Source organism: Triturus cristatus, chromosome 7 (genome assembly GCF_964204655.1).
Source record: "Triturus cristatus chromosome 7, aTriCri1.1, whole genome shotgun sequence".
Classification (NCBI taxonomy): Eukaryota; Metazoa; Chordata; class Amphibia; order Caudata; family Salamandridae; genus Triturus; species Triturus cristatus.
The window spans coordinates 1181806714-1181830728 of record NC_140590.1 but is presented as its reverse complement, the minus strand read 5'-3'; the positions used below and the strand labels follow the sequence as shown (position 1 = coordinate 1181830728).

Here is a 24015-nt window from a genome sequence, read left to right as displayed (position 1 = left end):
GTATATCTAATCTTGTTTTATATGTACCTACAGGTACCTATGTGATCTTTCAATTGGTAACCAAGAGATTACAATGGTAAAACACAGCAAGCTCAAATCCAACCGCTGCTCACCAATGTGAGAAGTTGGCCTGGTATATGCTGTTCACTAGTTCTAGTGACCACCTTGTACCATGCCAAGCAACCCTTATGGTGTGGTTGTAAGTCAACCTTTTTGGACTAGCTGCCCTAGTGGTAGCGTAGGCTAAGCAGTCTTTGAGGCTAAACTCGTGATGCGTGTTAAGCAAGCTGTTTTACCAATAGTAACCCCCTTTTATACCAATGAAAGGACACCACACAGATATATATTCAAAATATATATGTATTTATTTCTCAAAGTAACCCCTAGTCTCTTTATGAGCACAGGAGCACAAATCGTCAAACAAGATTATCACAGAATACACAGAAGTTGCACTTTATATGGATAGGCCCTGGTGGCCACTCGAACCATATACTAAAATAGTGGTATAAGTACCACGAACAGAAAAGGGAAAAGGCCTAAGGCCTCTAGAATCACTGGGCCTACAAGGAGCTAACGTCAGTTAGTGACCAGGAGGTCCACGGGTGGCGTGTGCAGAGCAAATAGTCACACGCGTGCTCCCATAGGGTTTCAATGGGTGCGTAAAAAGTACAAAGTTACTGCAAAAGGAATCTTCCGGATGACCTAGGAACTTAAGATTTGGAACACAGGCACTAGAGATGTATTACTACACATGGGCACCGGAGTACCAGCTTTACCTCACCCACAGGAAGCGGGTGCATAGGCCTCAAAGTGCGTCGGGTTTCTTCTATCTGTTCCGTTGAGCCTGGGACAAAGATGCTGCAGGCGATCGGTCGGGAAGGGATGCAGTGGATCCAAGAGTGGATCGGAGATGTTGAAGACCTGTAAGCAGAGGGGACAGTGTTCACAGTCACTAGCCAGTGACCAGCGTGGCACCAGGTGGGTACCAGGCGATGTCGGGTGCAAACAGGTGATGAGGGGTAGCTTGTCTCCGCAGCCACGTGGTCCCTGAAGGTCGACGACGTCCAGGAGTCGGCTCACAAGCTGTCCCACGCAGGCTCTCGCTGTCGGCGGTGTCGGCGACTTGATCGAAGCAAACAAGCCTTGGCAAAAGCAATTGCAGGAGGATTCGGAAATCAGCTGTTGGTTCTGACCAGCAAGGTCAGAGGGATTGCTCCTTTGGAGGGGAGCAAGGGCCAGTCTGGAGCAACCAGACCAGCGGTGTTTGTCGTAGATTTCGTCGCCAAGATGGCCACTAGCCAGCGGGCCAGCAACCGGTTAGGCGCGTCGAGTGGCAAAATGCAGAAGGGCCCCACGCAGATCGTGGAGATGCTGGAGGGCTCACCTTTGGTGCAGATGCTGCTCGAGGGTTGGGCTTCTCAGGACCCAAAGCACAACTTGGAGGGAGCCTCGGTTGTTGTACTGGTCAGCTTGTCGCAGTCGTTCCAAGATGGCTGGCTCCACGTGTCTCGGTGCCTCCACGGGTCTCCTCTTTTCAGGGACTGTGGATCGGGCGGTGAGAGGTCTGGAGGTCCAGGTCTTGTCAGTCTCTGGGCTCGGGCTCCGGCGGGAGGCGGCGGCAAAGCAGACGGTGATTCGCTGGATGGTGCTTGCGTTAGCAAGGTGGTCACTCCCTGACCACAGGGGAGATTTTCTTCAGTCTTCTGTGCAGCAGAATGTCGAAGTTCCCGTCTTCTTCTTAGTTTCAAGTTGATTCCAGGATGTCTGAAGTCTTAGGACACAGCTCCTACCTTTATTCGGATTCTAGGGGCCGGACTACCTGCTAGGTCCCTCCCTATGGGTGGGACCAGGAAGGGGGGTGGTTACACCCCCAATCCTTTGTCCAGCTCGCCCCAGGCCCGGGACTGGTGTGCCCCAGGACCGGTTTGAACTGGCATATGCACCGAGGCTCCTTGTGAGCCACAGGCATGTCTGGTTTCTTTCAAGCCCTACCTGACCAATACACAAAATCCTGTCTGGGGTGGTGCACGCACCTCCCCTGGCAGGAAACCCTTTGTCCACACCTCCCAAGCTGGAAGGACTCCCAGCAGCAGGAGGGCAGACTTGTGTCTGTGGTGGCAGCATCCATTTTGTGGAGCTGAGGCTATGTCTGATTTTACCCGGGTTTCAGGTACTGTACATGTCGTGTCCCTCTAGAAGGGTGGAATGCTAACCCCGTCGCCAGAATTGGCGAGGGGTTAGTATTCCAATTCGTATGACACCTTACTCGACATGTTTTGATAAAGCCAAACCAAAGATAGCATTTAACCGCGAGGTTCATAATGCACTTAAGAGTATATGGTATGACGATATCTGGAAACAGTAGAAGGAAGTTGTTCCGACCACTGCAGACAGGCTCAGCTCATGCCAGAGCACCATCTCACATGGAACCAAGCACTCTGCCTTCAGGATTGTTAAGGCCTGCCATAGGAGTGACTTATAGGTTACCAGGTGTCCCATTTAAGGTTAGGTATAGGTATACTACACCTAAGTAAGAGGTGATTACACCAACTTACCCCAGCTGAGTGATCAGCCAGTTGTGTCAAATTGTTAGGCCAAGCCTGGGGTGGCATAATACATGCTGCAGCCCTTGGCAGGCCTTGGGTACACCAATGCCCTGGGTACCTAGTGTACACTGGTACAGGGGCTGACAGGGTGATCCAACCAATTGGGTATGTACCTAGGGTACATGGAGTCCATTTTACAGAGAGAGCAGATAGCCTGAGAGCCTGAATGGCAGGATCTCAGGCCAACTAAGTCGAAAAACCAGCTAGACACTAGGCAAAAATTTGGGGGTAACCATAGTCAGATATCCACCTTCCTACAGGTGTGGTCTGCTGAGCCTGAAGGTGCTGGAGCCTGGTGCAATGGGCATTTGGAAGGAGAGACCCTCTGACTGCCCCCAGGACCCTAACAGCACCACAGGAAGAGCCCAGGACCGGTGTGCAGGAGCAGTGGCCTCTGCGCAGGGAGAAGAGAGGCCAAGGAGGAGAGCCAGGCAAAAGGCTGGCGCAGGGAGCCAGTGAAGACAGCTCCCTGCTGAATCCACCCTCTCGGAGACCCCGAGGGCGGAGGAGAGTGTTCCCAGTGGCTGAGATTGGTAAAGAGGAGCATGAAGCGCCCCATAATGCCTCGCCAGGCATTTGGAAATCTGCCGTTTTGGTGCATTGTGGCCCCCAGAGGAGGGGGGGTCACCCTCACTTGTGATAAGGTGCTGGGGGGAGCTGCTGGAGAAGCGCAGTCTTCCCCCCCCCCAGCACGAAGAAAAGTCCCACCCTCAGTGTCATGGGGTCCTAAAGGAAACTACCCCTCAAGGGCTCAGCTAGCATTTAAACACCTTCTAGGCTGGAACTTTTGTTCTACAGCTGAGGGTGTGTGGAGAAGTGCATCATGAAGTGAAGGGCTGAGTTGGGGATGTGTGGAAAAGTGCATCCCCTGGAGGTGAAGTGGTGTAATTGCACTGAAATGCATTTACTAGTGGTTATTTCTTTTTAGGTGGACTGAAGTCACATGTGTAAAGTGAAGTACCTGTGTAAGGTGATGTTAAGCTAAATGGAGTTATGTTGCTGGACCTTCCTGCTAGGGGGTCTGGCTGTATTTACAAAATCCCATGCTTTTACCTGTGATTCCTTTTAAAGTGAAGAGGCGCACTGCAGGAGAAGTGTAGTTGCCAGGAGTACTTCTTTTGAAGGGACTGTAAGTCACATTTGTAAGGAGATGTCATAAGGCAAGTGTGCGTAAACATGGATTCTTGCTGCTGCGCTTAGGTGAAGACCCCAGACTGCTAGCCCTTCAGATATAGAGGTGCATACTTTATGGTCAGTAGGAGATGCTCCGTCACAGTCATGTGTCACCAAGGCAGGTTTACCCCTTTTTAATGCTTGTTGAGGTAATTGGGTAGGTCGCCACTGGGATGGTGCCAGTGCGCAGGGTCCTCGCTCCAGGTTATGTTCAACTATCTGCATTGGGGGCAAGTTGATGTGCATACATGGGAGTGGTGGTGCTAGACCCCACCCCCCCCTGCGGGAGGAGTGAATATGTTTTGCAATGTCACGAAGTAATTCCAACAGCTGATGTATATTTGCAAATTGGTGCATAATATTGAGTATTGTGTGTGTTTAATAAATGTACTCTTACTTTTATAAAGCAAAGTACAGACTGGACAATCAATTATTGAGTGTTATTTTTGTGCACCTGCAAATGGCGGTTATTAGCCCACACCACCTCCCTTAAGTAAGCCTCAGACTGCTCTGCAACGCTACCCTCTGAGAGTCAGGCACTACAATTGGGTGTTTGGTTCCCAGTGAAGGACAAATGTAGTCATGTTATTTGTGCAGGCCTCACAGATGCTGCCTCGTCATGATACCCGCTAATACTAATGATACCCGCTACTGCTAGCAGGAAGAGCCTGCTGCCGCAGGCTCTTCCTGCTAGCAGTACCGACGGATAGAGTGGTGCTCGCCTCCTGAGCGGCTTGCCAGGTTGAGGTGAGGCTTTGTACCCAGAATTAGCGGGTATCATGACATTTGGTTATTTGCAGACCAAAGACCATATTTTGGTTTAATATCCTTTTTTTGAATCAACTGTTCACTATATCGTAGCAGCAGCATCCGTTGTTCTTAGGTCCTGACGAAAGCCTGATTCCAATATGGTTTATATAGGCTGAAACATGTTGACCAGTAATCATCACAACATAGCGGTTCATATCCATACCGCTGGTGCACTGCATTTTTAACCGTGACAGCAGGCATATCTCTATTAAAATTGTTGTTCTATGCCTTCTAGCCAGTTTTAGAATTCACTTGATTTTTCACTTTTCTCACATCATTGTTTAATTTGCGCTGCGACTTCACTCACATTTCTGGCTCATCATAAGTGGGTTTAGGATACCCTATATACTCCAACAAAACATCCCAGAGCTCCTCCCTCACAGTGAGGGGGTCGTAGCCCCCAAAGGAACTAGGAGTTTCCTCTGGGAGGAGAATCCCTATGATGAAGCATGTCACCTCTGGTGAGTGAGGGATTACGTCCTAACAAGGGATCTGCCCGTGGATGATTTCATAAACTCATATGTTTGTTCACATATATTCTTTATATAAGGAGTACTGTTTGATTTATGTATATTATTGATACATGTTTAGACCCCAGGATTTTTTTGTGTTGTACGTGCTCTAAAATTCACAATCGGTTAATTACTACAAATTTACCATTCTCCTGCTGGATCGATGTGGCTCATTTGCAGCACCTATTTTTTGTGTGATGCTTGGATTTTTCACACTCCCTATGATTTTAGCGATGTAACATTGACTGCAGCACCCTCACCCTGAAAATTGTTCCGGGTCCACTGGGCAGCAGTGTCTGGTAATGGACTAAAGAAGCCTGAGGTAAATTCACCACTACTTATACTTGGTACTCCACACCCGATTTTCAATGGCAAAGCCGAGCAGAGCTTTGGGCACCGATGCCGATTCTTTTACAAATTAAGCACTCAATATGTGCAATTTTCTCAAAAAGATTGTGTATTGCGTATGGAACTGAGACTGAATTTCATCATTGTTGTCATGTAGTGCTAGTATTTCACACAAGGCCAGGACAACTTGCACAACTTTTTCATTTTTTGTGTGAATCCTACAGAAGTGTCAGAAATTCCCGTCTCTTTACGTCCACTTTGATTGTATTCGCAGAGGTTTCGCACTTCTCGATGCTGTAGTGGTTAGCTCCGCCCTCAAGACAGTTTTTGATGTGAGAATCCAACATTTTTCAGCTCGCGACAAGAATTTTAGATTCTATTATGGACACGGAGGCGAGGACTATGCTTCTCAATTTCTTTACTACTCAAACAGCAGCCAATGAAAACACAGTAAATATGTAAAAAACACTACCTATCCCATGAGGCTTTGAACCACGCCTCCATTATCCACCAATCAAACGTGTCCTGAATACACAAAATAGCGAGGCACCATCTTGACTACCTCTTTCTTTGCAATAAGCAGTCTCAAGAGTCCAGTAAACATAATAAGCACAAGTTCTCACTCTCAACGGAGAGCAACTCCAAAACGAGTCTCGGACGAGACAACTATCCACCAGGGACGCCAGCTTCCTTGTCACGAGGAAAAGCAGATTCAACTCTGTTTGGAATCCGTTCCTGAAAATAGAAACAAGTTTGAAAACGAGGAACCACCAATATGGTATCAGGGTAGGGCAAAAAATAACATACATCTTATGCATCATAAACAACATGACAGTTGTAAATCTTACCTGTCCTAACGGGTGGGATAATCCTCACCTCCGTGTCCTTAATAGAATCTAAAATTCTTGTTGCGTAAGCTGTAAAATGTTGTATTCTATGGCAGGACTGCAGGCTCAGATTATGAAGAAACATGAGCAATAGGTTTATAATAAAATATTTTAAACATTGAGTTTGAAGGCCAATCTGCAGCTTTTTAAATGTCCTCTAAACGGGGACGCATAATAAAAGCCTTCGAGGCCATAGCACCTCTAGCGGAATGCGCACCATACACAGAAATATCAATATCAGTTTCAGCCATCACCCACCTAACCCAACGTGCCAGAGTGGCCGCTGAGACCAGGCGAAAAGGTTTCTGGATTGCCAAGAGTAACTGACCCAGAGGGTCCGATCTGTGAGCTAAAGTACGTTCTTCATACATTTTTAAGCATTTCAAAACACATACTTTCTCATTATGAGGGAAAGCGGGATACTCAACCGAACGAGACATCGATTTAGTTCTTCTAGAGATGATGAAAGAAACACCCTGGGGAGCGAAAACCCTTCCTGACAAATCTAAAGCATGAAAATCAGACACTCTACGACATGAAATAAGACACAACAACATGGTGAGTCTTGCAGATAATTGATTTAAAAGATTAGTCTTTATTGTCCAACCATGATTCTAACAAGGAAAGAATTTTTGATACATCCCATAATGTAGTGTATCTGGGTCGTGGCAGGCGAGCAACTCTGATGCCTTTCAACAACTTACACACCAGTGGATGCATTCCCACTAGTTTTCCATCAATGTGATTATGTCCGGCCGATAAGGCGGACCTGAAATTATTCACTGACCTATAAGACAGACCTGATTCAGCACATTCAGATTAAAAATGTAGTATTTCCTTCAAATCAGATCCCACGGGATCCACCTGTCGTTGGAGGCACCAACCCATCCATCGCTTCCAGGATGCAGGATATTGCTTGTGGGTGGATGGAGCCCAAGCCTGTTGTATAAACTCGTCAGCCGCTGATGAAAGGCCCTCAATTCGTTCATGTCTCCTGAGAGCATCCAAACCATGAGGGTTAATTGATTCTGAAGGACCAGAGAATGTGGGGAGCCCACTGGGTCCTGGAGCAGCATCGGAAACACTGGCAGTTGGAAAGGCAGGTCCACTGACAACTCCAATAGAGTTGGAAACCACGATTGTGTCTTCCATAACGGAGTGACTAATACTAATGACGTTGCCTGCCGCCAGACCTAAGCTGCTACTCTCGGAATCAACGCGAAAGGCATAATTTCTCTGGGACCCCCAGTGATGCAGAAATGCGTCCGTCTCCAACGCCATCAGATCCGGTCTCCAGCTGTAGAAGCGGGGAAGCTGAGAATTGAGGCAAGATGCAAAGAGGTCTATCAGGCAGGGGCCTCGAATACTCATGATCTCTAGAAACACAGAAGGATGGAGTCTCCAGTCGCTGAAGTCTCTCAGAAACCTGGCGTTCCAATCCGCCACCTGATTGCTCTTGCCGGGAATGTATTCTGCTACAATCCTGATCTTCTGTGCCAGGCAGAAGTGCCAAAATTCCCTTGCAGTATTGGCCAGAAGCCGAGATTTCGTTCCTCCTAGGCGATTTATGTAGCGTACCGCTGACATGTTGTCCATCCGCAGGAGGATGCAACAATTGCAAAGGGGAGATCGATCTGATGGCAAACGATCCGGCTAACAACTCTAGACAGTTGATGTGTAATTTTAACTCTTCTGCGGACCATTGACCGCCAGTGCATAATCTCCGCATCTTGCGACCCAGCCCCATCTACTGGCATCTGACTCGATAATGACGTCTGGAAAGGTTCCGAAGATGGCCTTGCCATTCCAGGCCTCCATATGAGTGAGCCACCATTGCAGCTTGAGACAGAGCGATCAGATGATCGTACGAGAACCTTTTCTGCAGAAAATGGATCTTGAGGCGTTGTAACGCCCTGTAGTGGAGAGGTCCTGGGAAGATAGCCTGAATCGAGGATGCAAGGAGACCCACAATCCTCGCCAGGGACCTCAAAGAGACCATCTGCTTCGACAGAGTCGTTGGTATCTCCCTCTTTATGGATTTGATCTTGGGCGCTAGGAGGAGCAATTAGGCACTCACCGAGTCGATTTGAAAACCTAGGAAGTCTACTTGTTGAGACGGGATAGTCATGGATTTTTTGGTGTTGATCACTAAACCCAACTCTTCTAACAGAGAGATCATCCATTGTAAGTGAGTGCATAGCAGTGTGGGGTCCTGTGCTATGAGAAGCATGTCATCAAGATAAATCATCATGCGGACGCCCATTTCTTGAAGAGGAGTAGTCACTGTTTTCAGCAGTTTGGTAAAAACCCACGGTGCTGAGGAAAGGCCGAAGGGAAGGGACAGATAATGGAACCATTGCTCCTTCCACTGAAATTGGTGATATTTCTGATGGAAGGGGCAAAATGGGGACTGTTAAGTAAGCGTCCTTTAGGTCCAAGCGGACCATCCAATCCTTTTCTAGCAATAAATCTCCTAAAAGATGGATTCCTTCCATCTTGAAGTGTCTGTATACAACAAAAGGATTGAATTCCCTGAGATTGAGCACTAATCTCTGTCCTCCTCCCTTCTTTTTTCACCAGGAAGACGTTGCTGCAAAAACCTTCGGGAATGAAGGGTACAACAGCAATAGCCTGCTTGGCCAAAAGCTCCTGAAGTTCTGAGTCTATAAAAGAATGTTCTCGTAGGGAAAAATGGAGAGGAGTGGGGGGAAGTGCCTGAAAAGGAACATCGACTAACTCTATTTGATACCCCTGAACAGTGTGAATGATCCACGCATCTGAGGTGATCTTTGTCCAACTGTGCAGAGGAATGATAGGAAGGAGAGGTGGAATTACCTGAGGATAGGGCATCATTGTTCCTGTAGCCTCTGTTGATGCCCCTGTTGTACCGGCACTGGCAACCCCTGGATCTGGTGGGGTAAAATCTGGCCTGGTTCCTGGGTGTAACCCCTACGTCTAGGTGCGAAGCCACGCTGGGGACTTGGGTGACTGTAGCGGACGGTCGAGCGTCCCCTGCCACAACCAGCCCTGCCAGAGAGGGGTGGAAAACCCTCTTGAGTGAAGATTGCGACTTATCAAGAGGAGTGAACGTATTAAAAAATGTTGCAAAGTCCTTAACAAATCGTTCTCTAAAAAGCTATCCTTCAGCCAGCGGGCCTGGTTCAGCAGAGGCTAATTCCACAAGTTGAGGGTCGATCCGCAGGAGGACTGACTTGCGTCTCTCGGAGGAGAGGGCACAGTTCGCATTTCCGAGAAGACAGATCGCCCTTTGGGTCCAGCCTGCAAGGACCTCTGGGTGGATTGCGGCCCTAGTCTCCTGCGCCTGAAGCGCGAGCTCCAAAATTTTAGCCAGGGGCCCCGAGAAATCCAAAAGCTTATATTGACCAGTCCGAAGGGCCCGATCTATGCCTTTTTTAGGGTCTTTTTGATACTTTTTCAAAAAGGTCTGCATGGAAGTATCGATCTCGGGTGTCAAGGCAGTTTTATTCGCAAGGTCAGGTCGCGGGCATTCAGATCGTAAGCGGGCCTGGACCTTCTTATCAAAGCTCTTGCGTAGATTAGCTTGCATATACTGCCGGGGCAGGCGCCCAATCATAAGAGCGGGGGTGGACGATGTTGGAGGGTTCAAAGGCGAAAGGGGAAGGTTGAACGGGCGAAAGGGAGTGTTTGCGCTTCTTGGCGTGTTTGCATGGGCGGGATTTGTGAGAGGAATCAGTATCAGTATCAGTGTCAGTCAGAGGGATGGGGGCGGAGGGGGTAGGGACCGGGGAAGGAGCCATAAGGAGCGTGTTGTAGTCATGTTCCTTAGCGGTCCGGAGCTTTAAATAAATGTGCATATGGGGCCATGGAAGGCCCGGGGGTTCGGTGGGGGGAATAAGAGAGGGTTTAGGGGTTCCTGCAGGACGGGTAGGAGTGGTACCTACTAGTTGGTCCAGACGGAGAGATATGGGCAACAAGGCGGAGGAAAGGGCCTTACCCAACATCTTATCTAAGGTCTTTTCAACAAGAGCCTCAACATTGTCCTTGTAATAGAAATCTTCATCCTCTGCAAGACCATATGCAGCATCCTCCTCATAGACCGACATCATGAAAGTAATATATGTAAATATATTGATCTCTGAGTCCCCAGAGGGAAGCCAAATTTTACTACCCCAACTCTCTAATGAGAAAGGGCGTCGCAAGTGAGCAAACCTGGAGCAGTGCGGCACAAGGTACCCAGAAACAGCCTCTACAAAATAGGTCTAGTGGAGGGTAATTAGCCCTGCCTGCCTAAGTAGCAGAGATCTCCAAAAATGGATAATTCCTATTGCAGGATAATAAAGGGTTAAAGATAATCCAAAACGCTACATAGCATGAAGCAAATCCCTATCTGAGGCAGGGGGGCTGGCTCGAGAGGCACTGCTTGCTGCTTTCCCCTGTTTTTCTAGCCCGGGGAGGGCGTCTTCCAGCGTATTGTTGGGAATTCGGTTACGCGTGCACACGTGCGTGTGGGCTCCTGAGACGCACATAGGCAGCCTGACGTGAATCTCGCTCCCAGAAGGCGGCCGACTGAGCCCGGAGCGCGAGACGCGCGTAACCAACGGGCCAGTAACTCCCAGTCGCGAGGTTGGAATCACTAATAAAGGGGAAAAAATAAATGAAAGACGGGCATACGGAGAACAGCGCAACACGCACTGACAGAAACCACAGTACTTGGAACGCGCGCCAATCGCAGTGCGACAGCGCTAAACCAAAAGTGAAGCGAGTAACACCACAGCAATAAATCACATATGCCAACAGTTAATAAGCTTAATAAACCAACAAAGGGCAATAGTATAACCATGTAGTGAATGAGAATAACGAGGCACTTATCTTGACTACGGAGCAGCAAAGAAAGAGGCAGTTAAGATGGTGCCTCGCTATTTTGTGTATTCAGGACACGTTTGATTGGTTGATAATGGAGGTGTGGTTCAAAGCCTCATGGGATATGTAGTGTTTTTGACACATTTACTGTGTTTTCATTGGCTGCTGTTTGAGTAGTAAAGAAATTGAGAAGCATAATCTGAGCCTCCGGTCCTGCCATAGACTCCATTAGCACTCAAAGGTCTGTTGCCTCTATAGCTGCATAGCAGACCTTTGTGCTGCGCGAACGTCTCTGAAAACCGCGCTAGACTTGGGCCCAGGTGTAAGGCGGGAAGGCGCATTCTTATTATAACAAAGTGTCGGTGTCAATGGCAGGTTAGGGAAGCGACTCGGATTACATACGTCGGGTTTAACGACACAGGAATGTGACTCGCCTGTGGGCACAGTGACAGTGGTACAGCCAGTGTGTCCCAGGCCCAAGTGCAAGGAAAGAAAGGGGACCTCAGGATGATGGTTGAATTGTAAAATGCAGACAAATTAGGGGTTGAGGGAGCCCCTTCAGGCCTCTGGGCCCTGGTGCCACTGCACCTGTTGCATCAATGGAAAGCACGCCCCCTAAATCGAGGTGAGAACGGAAGTGACGGAAGGTAGATAACCACCTGCTCCTACCCCACTCCCACGCAGCTCTCCCACCAGCGCCGTCCGCGTCACTGGATCAATATTAGCCCTCCTGCCGCTCCTGGTTTGCCTTGGGCGGGCACCTGACACACCTTTTACAAGGAAACGGGTTGCCTCGGCGGAGACCTGCTTCAGGCTTCTACCCGTGGCCCGGGAGACTTCCCGCCTCCCACACCTGCCTCGCATTGTCTCCTGGTAGTAGGCCAAGTGGGACGAAACCACTCCTGGGGAACATAGCCCGAAACAGAAGCCAAATAGAGAAAGGAATCAGGCGTTCCATTCACTGCTTCGTCACTGACGCTCGGCGTGACCTTCGGCAATCCCCGTTCTTCTCTTGCGAAACACCTCAGTTCACATGACTTCAGAACGGAAAATCCACTTGCTGCCTCGAGCGAGCAATATAGATGTTTATAAGCGCTTTGAACTATGCTAGGGCACTGGGACGAGGTACCCACAGGGTGCTGTGAGGAGAGCAAAGAAAAAGAGCGAGGCACCTGCTGATGCGGGTTCAACGGCTGGTACTTGGGCCATAGCAGCACTTCTAGCGTATATATGTGTGTATGTGTAAGGCTTTATGCGTCCTTGTATAAGGAAAAAAAGAACATAAACTGAAAACGACAATAATGTAGCTTTATAAATATATAGATGTGTTTATGCTTTTTATAGAGGTATGACTGCATAATGTATATATGTATACCATCCATGGCTCCCTTTTCCTCCACACTCTGCCTCATCGGAAACCTTCCATCCACTTCTTACCTTACGGATCATGTCAAAGAATCTATACCTGTTTCAAACACTGGAGTGGATGCGCGAGACCTCGAGAGCACAAACCTAACGCAGCTAACACTAAAAGGAAACTGAAGCACATATCGTTAACCTACTACCTACCTACCTCCAACCTTGGATTCCGGAGCAGCGCTACTCGCCGCAAAGTGCTTCAAAGTCAGGGTTAGTAGGCACTATAAGAATAATAATTACTTGCCATTCAAGTGACAATCAAGCCTGTAGTGTTCTCTAAAAAATATGCATAGTCCTATTGGAAGTACCGCATTTCACCCATGAATCACTGTGTTTGATGCCAACGTAAATTCATGAACGCCAGGATTATATTTCGATGATCCCTTTAACATTCAAAACTGAAGATGAATGCATAGAGAATGTCTACTACAAGCACCAAATGCAAGCATTGGCAAAGCCAATAGGTATGTCTTTGGCAAGTGTGAAAAATAACGTCCCTCTATGCAAGGCAGCTAAGGGATGAAGTGGGCTGACCTAAAGACACATGAACCGGCCAGTGGGTTGGAGAGAGCTGCCCCAAATCCCCTGCATGGAGGTATACTGCTATGACTTATACAAGGTCAGACTTAAAAGAAACCATTCGTTCATTATACATTTTTATCCGTAGATATTTGATAAGTACAACAGTCATATTAAAAACTGACGGCATTACACAAATACATTAGTATTCAATCTCCTTGATCATATTTTGTGTTTAAAAAAAGCGGAATTATGCCTCAGGTGGGAACCAAAGTAATCTAACAGAGGGTAACACGCAGTCTTCAAACTTCTCGCCTACTCTTCTTTCCCATATCATAACCGCCGGACATACACTAAATCCCTAGAGATTGGAGGCCGCAAAAAAGAAACTCACCGTAGATTGGCAAAAACAGTGCTGCCCTATATGTATTTATACCTGCTGACACAGAGACTGGGGACACGTGTTTCCTGCAATCCTGCTACGCCTGTGGAGGAGCAGTATATGTGTATTAATGGCTCCTCTGCGACAGTGGCACAGTGCCAAAGTCCAGAAGGAGAGCATTTTCCTCTCCAGCATTTAGGTCCAAATGCAGCTGGCCATATAAAAAGGTAACCAGCTCTGGCCCTTTTTCTCAATTCCCAGTCTGTCTAAATAAGATTTATTTTCTCAGTTGCTCTTAATCATCAGGAAGGCTGGCTAGGAGCCTGCCCTCATACTTGTGCAACAGTTACCATCTGATTCACCAATTTTAATCTTCCCTAAGTTCTGGTACGACTTGGTGGTTATAGACGCAAGCAGTCCTTAATTTGTGCCGGTGGTAGCACCAACACTCATTTTAGGGGAGCAGGACTTATATTACATCATCAGACTTTGACCCAGAGCAAGAGAGAAGGACAGATAAGGGAGGAAGGGAAAGAGAAGAGAACAGGGAAATAAGGAGAACAAACAGATGAAAAAGAACCAGAATGAGTGAGCTAAAGAGGCAGAAAGTGCAGGGGGGTGAAAGAAAGCGGCATGGGGTGAAATCAAGACTTGCCAGCATTGATGGGCATTCAGCAGCACTGGCTTCTATGAATAACTTCGAGTCCCTGCACTTTTTGTTCTATCTATGAGCACATTCTCTTCATGCACTTACAGTGTGATTCTCTATGAAGCGCTGGATCATCAATCTAGCAGTATGTAGCTGGACTGAGGAGGAGCTATACAAGTACCACTTCATGCATATATACATACATACATGCGTACATACAACATGATGGCATAGGGTTACTTCATCAGAGATGCTTGACTCTAATGGACCTGCCAACTGGGAAGGCACCTGGTGTGAGTGAATGTGCTCAGGAAAGGTTGCGGAAAGTTAACTACTAAAAGCCTAACGTTAGTAAACCTACAGAAGAGAGGCGCAAGTCTCACAGCTGGCTTTGCAGGGAACATGTGTCGTGCGACTGACAGTCCTCCGGCCATTGTTTGACCACTAACAATCCCCCGACGTTTTCGTGTTTTGGAAATATTCTCTGCCAAGTCTGAATCTGGGAATGTATGTGAGGAAGTGAAGGAAAGTGGCGGCGCCTCCCTGTTTACAAAAGAAGCAAGGATCTTTTCTGGGATCGAAATGTTTTAGATGTTTCGATCCCAGAACGGACACCGAACAAAGGAGAGGGGGTGCTGGGTGGCTGGAGGCAGGCCAGACAGCCTTGTTTTCCAAGACAAGGGACTACCACTATTCTATGGCTAATGTCACTTTGGTACATGCAGTCTGAATAGCAGCAACATTGGGGCATAAGGCACTACTCGACTAGGGTTCACAGGCTTGAAAATGGCTACTCTCAGGTGCATAAAAGGGTCATTAGGCAAAGATGTCTGCTCACAATGGGCGCATATGTACTCATATTTGTAGTATGTGTATAGTGCAAAGCTAGTCGAATGGACGAGGAAGACTTTACAGGGTTGAAATCAGATATACAATCAGAGAAATCTGCAAGGCGAGGTGCTTGGTCCAAGGAAAGGTGGACTGTTTACTACATCATGATCTAGTGGTCTTTAAAGAGATGTGTCTACAGCTCTTTCCCAAAGTGAACAATGGAAGGCACTTCTGCTGGGGTTGCCATTTCAGATCCTGGGTTTATGGACGGAGATGGCCTATGCTCTGTTTTCTTTTCTTGTCTGATGGCATCCTGGCTGTGATGTTCAGATAGCCACCGGAGAAGATGAGTGGCTATCTAACGAGGGAGCGCTGGATGTGATGGCTTAGTAGAAGATGCGGCTAGTTTTGAAGATGGTGGGGGAACCAGTGGAGCGCCATCAGGTTAGGTGCGATGTGGTCAGACTTTGTCAGGTCCTGGATGAGGCATGGAGGATGACTTCGTGCAGCTAGTATGTATTTTGGAAGGCAGCTGATGATGGTGTTGCTACCATCCAAATGTGTGAGTGTAAGGGCTTAAATGGCAGTTCTGAAGTCACTTTCCGGGAGGAATGATTGCTCTTTTTTTAGTAGAGCTCGTCCTAAGGTTGTCGGTTTGTTTTGTGAAGTGTTTCTTGAAGGTGAGGTCGAAAATCTGGGTAACCTGGCATTGATTGAAATTTGGGCTTTTAATTGCTCCAGGTTCATGTCATAGAACCAGGTTTGGATTAATTGCTTGCTGTGGTTGGCAAACAGGAGAACTTTGGTTTTGCTTGTGTTAAATTTCAGATAGGTACTGGACATCTAGGTCTGTATAAGGGACAGATAGTGCTTGAGCTGTTAAATGTCTAGAGAGGAGGTGATTTACATGCAGATTTGTGTGTTGTTGGCATATTTTGATATAATCGGTCAGATGATTCCCAAATAGTTCCCTGTAGAGAATGAAGAGGACATGGGAACAGGTGGATCCTTTTGCAAGTTATGGAGAATTTTTGGGATCCGGAGATACCCATGTGACTAAACTGATGTCACTTTGTTAGGCCCAACGAGAACCAGTGGAGAACATCAGCAATGCATCCCATTCAAAACTTAAGGTTGTCAATGTGGATTGGATGGCCAATGGTGTTAATGACAGGGGATAAGTCTGGCAGTACCGGGAGGCAGAGGTCATCTTTATTTGTGGTCAGGATGACATGGTCCATCATTTGCCAAGTAGCTATTTCCATGCTATTGCATGATTGAATGTCAGGTCGGTAGTCATCAATGGGACTTTTGGCAGTGATGGGATCTTTGAGTTGTGCATAGACTGAGATGAGTGAATGGTCAGTAGTTGACAAGGGTATCGGGGTAAAGTTTAGGTACCTTTAGAAGAGGGAGGTCAAGGGCATCTAGGAATATGACCTGAATGAGGGAGGTGGTGACAATGGTGATCTGGGGTGAGAGCGCTTATTATGAGATGGCTTTGATGAAGTACGAAGGTAACACATCATCATAGGAGGTAGAGTTGAGGGTGTGGCAAGGGCTGCAACAGACGGGGGCTTGAAGGATGGCCATTGTGGGATGCAGAGCAATGGGGTGGGTGCAAGGGAATAAGCGGCATTGGTGCTGTCAATATGCTTCCGGTTTATCCCTTTTTTTACACTGTAGACATGGGGGTAGAAGCAATGCTTCATAGTCTCGATTGTCTCGAACAGCATTGTACTTCTTTTGGTGGTTTAAATGATGGCGTTTGTAAGGTACTTGGCTTTGGTTGACTTGATATGTTCTCTGTGTGTGGTTTACAGGGGCTTTGGTTGTGCATGTTCATCAGGGGTTTTACTTTTCTCCAACTTTTTTTCCTATCTGCAGATGAAATGTTTGTTTTAAAACTGTCTTTTGAGTATCTTGCATGGAATTTTTCAGGCTGAACTTTAATGGTTTAGTTGGAGTGTGGGGATTCATGAGGTTCTCCTGAACTGAGTTTTTAAGTCGTTTTGAAGGAGTTTACTTTGGATGCTAGGATGGGGGTAGCAGGTTGAGAGTTGAATTTGTGCTGTAATTTGTTGATGGAAGAGTCATTGAAGGATCTGAAGGTCTTTTGTTCTCTTTTGTGTTGACCTCAGAGTGTTGGTTGAACACTGTGCAAGGTGGTGAGGATGGTGAAATAGTCAGTCTAATCAAGATGGACGGCTGGTTTATATTGAATGGATGGTGATGTCAAGAAGACCAATTTGAGGATGTTATCTTTGGAGACTGTCTCTCTATAACTTGTTTAACATCTACATACTTCCTCTAGATGAACTGGTTCATTCAGTGGGGGCTCATTAGGTCTCACCTGGCGTAAGACTGCGCAGACTTGCGCAGTCTCGCTGGCGAGATTTAACGTTTTGGTTAGATTTCTCTAGTGGGCTTTAAGCCCCGCCCCTCCTTTCCATTGGCTGGCGTCACCGTTTATGCTAAACGGTGGCCAGCCATTGGAAAGTAGCGTCTCGTGACGTACACTTTTCTCTTTTAGAGCCGTCCCCGTTGGACTGGCTGCCCCGACTTACTGCTGGCGTAAAAGGTTTTTTATCTTTATGGGGCCAAACACATGGCCCCATAAAGATAAGAAACCAGTCATGCGAGGCAGTCCAACTGGGACGCTCTAAGAGAGAGTTGTTGTTGGCGTTGCAGCGCGTGCCTGCAGTGTCCGGGACCCAGGGCTCACTCCTCTCGGTCAGGCGCTGCAGCAGTTGAACGCAGGGCAGCAGAAGAGGCTCTCCCGCCGGGTTCCGATGGCGTCTCGGCCTTCGCTTTGCCCGACTTACCTCCGGTCTTGTCGCCGCAGCTGACATGGCAGACACGGAGTCTGCGCTGGAGCCCACACCTTTGCTTTTTTTTTAACAGCATGACCACAAACACTCTTGAAAAGATGGTCTTTTATACCATTTGCGAGAACACCGTTTTGTCCCTTAAACCCGGAGTGGTAACAGGCTCTTTTTCGGGTGATATTCACTCACCAGGAAGACCCACGCAATAAGCGTGAGCGCTGAAATAATTTTACACAGACACAGTATCCTGCCAGAATAAGCGCTAGAACATGACATATTCTCTGCAGCCGGGTACCGCGAGCCTGCTTCGAATTCAGCACTCAATACCTCTTTGTTATCGCCCCCTGCGGAAGCTGAGTGGTGTGGTTTGAAGCGGGGGACCCGATCCCAACCGGGTCGTTTTATGTGCAGGTAACTCGCACAGCTACGCAGCATGCACCTTAACCGAGTAACTTACCTCCCTACAGTACTGGGGCCTGTGGCATGTTAAGATAAACTTCGCAGCTGACGTGAACCTCTTGAGCTATCTGACTAGAATTGAATTGAAACCTGTTGAGTTTGGGCACTCGGCTGTCTGCAGTAGGCGCCTTAAGCACCCTAATAGGCTCTTAAAATAAATCCAAGATGTATTAAACGTAGTGCCCTGAAGACCTGGAAAATTCAATAGTATGCCAAAATCAGGGCTAATCAGTGAATATTTCTGTCAGCCGTTTCACCTCGTGGACTTCCGGCCTTGAGCCACACCGTGCAGCCAAATGTACGGAAAACAATAGGGAATTTAAAGGGGGGGAAGGGCTGGAGGGGGGTGGGGGTCGGGGCGGAGTGCAAGCGTAGCTTTCATTGACTCTCACACAACTCATTTTTATGTTCTCGAAGAAGACCCAGCTCCCCTTCCAAGTGCCAATAAACGTGTTGCCATGTTCCACATTTGTGTTTTTCTTTGTTGTTGCAGCGAGCGCCAGGGTAGATACTGGAGAGGTGAACAGGCGCTGACTCACAAGAGCGTGGCAGGTCCTCGTGAAACACAAGACGGTCACAGCTCCAGGGATCTCCCACCTGGATGTGAACGGCCCAGACAGCCCTGGGGGTTTCATTATATGGCTTTGCATCCCGGCACTTGTCGCCTACATTTGTAACTGGAAATGCAAATCTGTAACTGGGAGCGCGCAGAGTGGTGTGACTGTGAGGTACAAAGCCAGGCCTGACAGAATACCTCACATCAGAATTAGGCCAGCTTGAGGACATCGTCCCTCCTAGCAGTGTGGTCCCTCCTCAAAGCAGGGTGAGCTCCCTCATGGGAACGGTGAAGTCAGGGCTTTAAGTGGGGATGAAAAAACTGGAGTCTCTTAAAGGGGCGTGGTCAATGTAATTAAGGGCGTGGCTTAAAAACACGTAAGCTAAAAATCTGTCTTTAGCACAGTGTGTCGCTCTAATTGTATTTTGCTGTTCCTGTCACTGCGTCCAGATATATGATACAACAAGTCACATCATACCTACAAGTCAGGACTATTGGCTTTGTCATTGGTTGCTAGTTGCATAATTTAAACAAGCATTGAAAATGCAATAGGCCTCGCCTTTTATTAGGGTAAAGCCATTTGCTTTGCTATATAATACCATTAGCAAAGCAAATGGCTTTAACTTAATAAAAGGCAAGGCCTATTGCATTTTCAATGCTTGTTTTTAAGTATGCAGACGACACTCAACTGATTTTTGGCCTTGCCAATCCTGCCAACCATCAAGGTGCAGTCAAGACCTATTTGGCGAATTATCCCTCAATTACCTATTGGTGAATTAGAACCAACTTCATAAAACTAAATCCATGCAAAGCTGAACCTCTTCTCATCTTTACTGATGTTTTAATTATAGATTCCCTAGACTATCTGCAGCCACGGGCTCGATACTCACCTCATTAACCTAAGTACGAAACATGTGTACTTACATTGACGTCAATATATCTCTGAAGACAAAGACTGACCAAATATCTAAAACCTGTTTCTGGCAACTAAATATTTGTTAACACTATTGTTGTTCATTAACAACCATCCCTATGTACCAGCCATCAACAACCTCAATTCAACAGAACCAGGATGACTGTAACTTAGCAGATCCTGAAGCTCTTCTGCACCAACTTCAACTGGTGCAAAATGCTGCTGTCCATCTTCATTTCCACTATGCCAAAGTATTCACTTATTTCCCCTGTACTGAAAAACCTACAGTGGCTGCCAATCAACAGCTTAGTCAGTTTTAAAGCCAAGGAAAATGTCCATAGAGCAAACTACCAAAACCCTCAAGACTTCCTAACAGAGAAGTTAGCATGGAATGCTCTCTTCCAGGCCCCTCGTTGTTTCAATAACATCTACCCACGGTTCCCAGACCATGAATGGCTACCTATGGAGACAAAGCATTCTCTTTAACTGCCTCCAAGGCATGACGCTCTCTGCTTCTACACTTTCCTACAGTTTTTTCATATGTAGGAGGGCAACAATATAATCTTATTCTTTTTCAATGGCCATCCAATTTAGTAGCTGTAATCACTCTTTTTAGGTCTCGGGACCATCCGGTCTGCCGAAGGCAGAACCGGAAGTCGAGAGATTTAATGTTTTGGAGAAGAGGGGCTTGAACCCGCCCCTCTTCTCCCCTGTTCTCCATTGGCTGGCCTCTTCAATGCTGGCCAGCCATTGGAGAAGAGGCTTTGTCACTCCGATCAGGCCCCGTCCTTTTCGGATTCGGGGGCGTGTTTTTTCATACTTTTCTAATTATCTCCTCCAGCCAATGGCAAGAGGAGAGAAAGAAAAATCACGCCCCCGAATCCGAAATCGCCGCTGCCTTTCTCCGAGGCATTTCTGCTTCGCCTCGGAGAAAGGCAGTGGTGTGTGTAGTATCGGGGTAGTGTGCTTGTTTTTGGTATGTTTTAGGCAATTTTAGTTGTTTTTAAACATACTTTATCATGATTTTTTTACCTAGAAAACTTGTTTTCACTTAAAGACTTTCTTGTCTTGTGCCACTATTGAAGACTCCTCCGTGAGGACTACAGTTGACCCGGTCTTTGCAAATCCACATCCGATTTTTGTGTTCTGTCTTGTCTGTTTTTTAATGCATAAATCTGTCGCATAAGATACATTTTTGTAACTAGGCCCTCAATGTGCATTGAACAGATGTGTCCACATAGCAGGTTCTCTGTTCAGAAAAACAATGCCTACAACCTACACTGAAATATACACCCTTCGGTGCCCTAAATGAACGACTGATGTCACCAGGATGCCTCTAGGAGCTCCCAGGGCAGGGAGGATTACACACGCTTATATTTCTGCTTTTCTCATGCCATTCTCCTTCGATGGACCGGAAGTGCTGCCGCACGGTTGAAAACACAAGCGCGCTCCACCACTTCGCCCTTTCTTTGTTTCATTTTGCATAACAGACTTTCAGTGAAAGATCTTCAACCAAATCACCCAGCAGGGCCCGGTATCTCGTAGTTTCTGAGTAAATATTTATTCAGATCTGATAGCTTTTGGATCGCGTCATTACGACACTGACCGCTCGCTGCCAGGCAGACGCAACCTCGCCGAGGAGCACTTCCTGGTGTGAGGGGAGGCCCAAGAGCCGCGCGCAGCAGAGGATGGCAGGCGTGGCACGCACTTACCAGGCGAATGGCGAGGCGTCTTGAAGCTCAGCACCAGAGGTGCGTCACAGAAACGTTACGTAAGAAAACCAAGGCTCACGCTTTAAACAAAGACATCCTAATTCCTGAATCGCTCTTTTTTAACCAACAAACAAAACTGCTCGGGGCATGTTGTGGGTATGGGGTCTGGTGGTGTTGTGGTGTGCCACAAGGCTAGTCTAAAGAAGCATAGGGCCAGATGTATCAAAGGTGTGTGGATGATGGGGGACCAGGGCATCTGTGTGTGGATGATGGGGGACCAGGGCATCTGTGTGTGGCTATTGCAGCAGACTGTTGAAACCTCCTGCTTTTAAAGCCAGACAAGAGATAAACACTGCTTAGTTCATGTGGGCAGTCTTCAGTGTTTAGTAGCCTGTGCAGGCCCCCATTGCCTACCTGTTGTGATAATTGCATTTTAATATCCTTGGCAGAAAGGGCATGATGCTGAGGGTGTGTGGGACCTTTGGAGCTTTCACTGTATGTATGTGGCTCTGTGTATGTGTGTGTGGCTCTGTGTGCCTCTGTGTGTGTGTTTGTGTGTGTGTGGCTCTGTGTGTGTGTGGGTGGCTCTGTGTGTGTGTGTGTGGCTCTGTGGGTGGCTCTATTTGTGTGTGGGTTGCTCTATGTGAGTGGCTCTGTATGTGTGGGTGGCTGTGTGTGGGTGGCTTTGTGTGGGTGGCTCTGTGTGTGGGTGCAAATGCAATAGGTCTCGCATTGGAGAGTGATTAAGCTATTGACATTGTAAATAACAATGCAGTTTCTTATAATGTTTAAAAAAAAAAACATAAACAAGAATAATGTCATGAACAATGCCAACAGCTCTAACTTTAACAATGCCGAGACCATTGCATTGTAAATGCTTGTTTTCCTTTTACAATCGTATATACAAAGTCTTTTGTCTTTACTTTAAAGCAAATCATAAAACGTCGTTCGTTATCTCAAAATCCTTTATTCAATTCACAAACATGCTAGACCCATCCAACGCGTTTCATCCCTTACAGGAACTTCATCAGGGCAATTTTCTGAGGTTTCATTTCATATATGATCTTTATTTCAACCCAGGTCACCTTCCTTCATTGCTGTTGTGTTTACTTGACATGCCACGGGTTCTCGTATTGACATTCGATCGCTCTGTAAACGTTTGTTCAGGATTTAGGTCGGGGAGCAGTGAGAACACTAGGAGTTTGCACATTATCAAAAAAAATAGAGTGGAACATTGGCCTGTGCACTCAAAGGATCACCACTACCACTTGTGTGAAAACCAAAAAACATTCCTATTCCAAGGTTACCAACTGGTTGCATTGATCTAGTTGTTCAATTCCTTCAAATCAGCACCAAGAGGCGTTGGGATACATGTGATTTACAACTCCCACTACCATGCTAACTAATCTGTGACAAAGTGTATAAATGTAACTACTGTCATAACTTTTCGACAATGTCCCAAATCTACAGATTCAGGCGTCAGACTGCCGAAATTGACTGTAGCCTACTGCTTAAACGCTCACATGAACCAACATTTTTCCTATTCTTTTAAAGACAGTTCTGTTATTCCCAAGCTGTTCCAGCCTGTCCCTGTGGCAGGTGCAGAGGTAGGAAATGTAACATTGTCCTAACTTAATTTCCTGGAAGGGACCCCTTCTATGTGTGGTGACAACGGCTGCTATATAGCAACACAGCCACAGCCCCAGGAGTCCCAGCCAAGCCTGTTGAGGGGGATCCCCAGTTGTTGAAGGCAAGGGTACTGGGGGTAGACTGGTCTGATGGTTGATGCTGGTCAGTTCTTTCTCTTTTGATTCTTTAGAAGCATAGCTTCGGCCGTGCGCTGGTGATGATTTTAGAGGGGCAGGGTATGGTCGATGAGGGCAGAACAGGAAGGCAAGATGGCCCTGGTGTGCAAGGACGGCAACAACTGAAATTCAGGGTTTCATAGCTATGGGCAGATGAAGAGGGCAATGAGCTGAAGGCGAAAGTCGAGATGTTTGTAGAGGGCTGAGGGAGAGTGAAGAGCTGAGGGTATGAATAGCAGGGGAATGGGTTGAGATAACTCTCTACCATTTCGCCCTCCAATCTATGCCTGCACAGGACAATAAATTTTAAACAAAGTATCTCACAATGGAAAACTTAGTGCAGTAGACACTAAATTAACTATTATAATAAGAAATACCACAGAGAGACATCGAGAGCTGCCCAAAGCTGCTAACTTACTGAAAGCCATAAAATGTGAGGCATGTTTAAATGGGAGTTCTGTCGCCCTCACCCAATGCAATGGGGCACAAGAGCAATGCAATTCCTATGTTTGATTTATCATGCCAGGCACGGCCACCTTGCGTGGCCCTGAGTGTCTTGATAAATCCCGAGTAATGAAATGCAGCGCAAATTGCTGTGTTGCGTTACTCTGCCCCAGGAAGGCGTTCCATGGGTGGAGCGTGGGTGTTCCCGCCCATCCACCCATGGATTTTGGCACGTGCCCACATTTACCAACACTGGGAAACCTGGGAATGTGTTAATTCTACCCATCCCCAGGAGAGGGCCTAACGAGGAGAAATATCTT

At 47.2% G+C, this 24015-nt stretch overlaps 1 long non-coding RNA gene across 1 annotated transcript in view; it reads right to left on the bottom strand.

The window, feature by feature from the left end:
* Nucleotides 1-5850: 5850 nt before the first annotated feature.
* LOC146811402 (uncharacterized) overlaps nt 5851-24015 on the bottom strand; it is a 40197-nt gene continuing 22032 nt past the window's right edge. The window contains exon 3 of the long non-coding RNA XR_014966734.1: nt 5851-6184. This is a non-coding gene — a long non-coding RNA (uncharacterized LOC146811402). The remainder of the gene's footprint in view (nt 6185-24015) is intronic.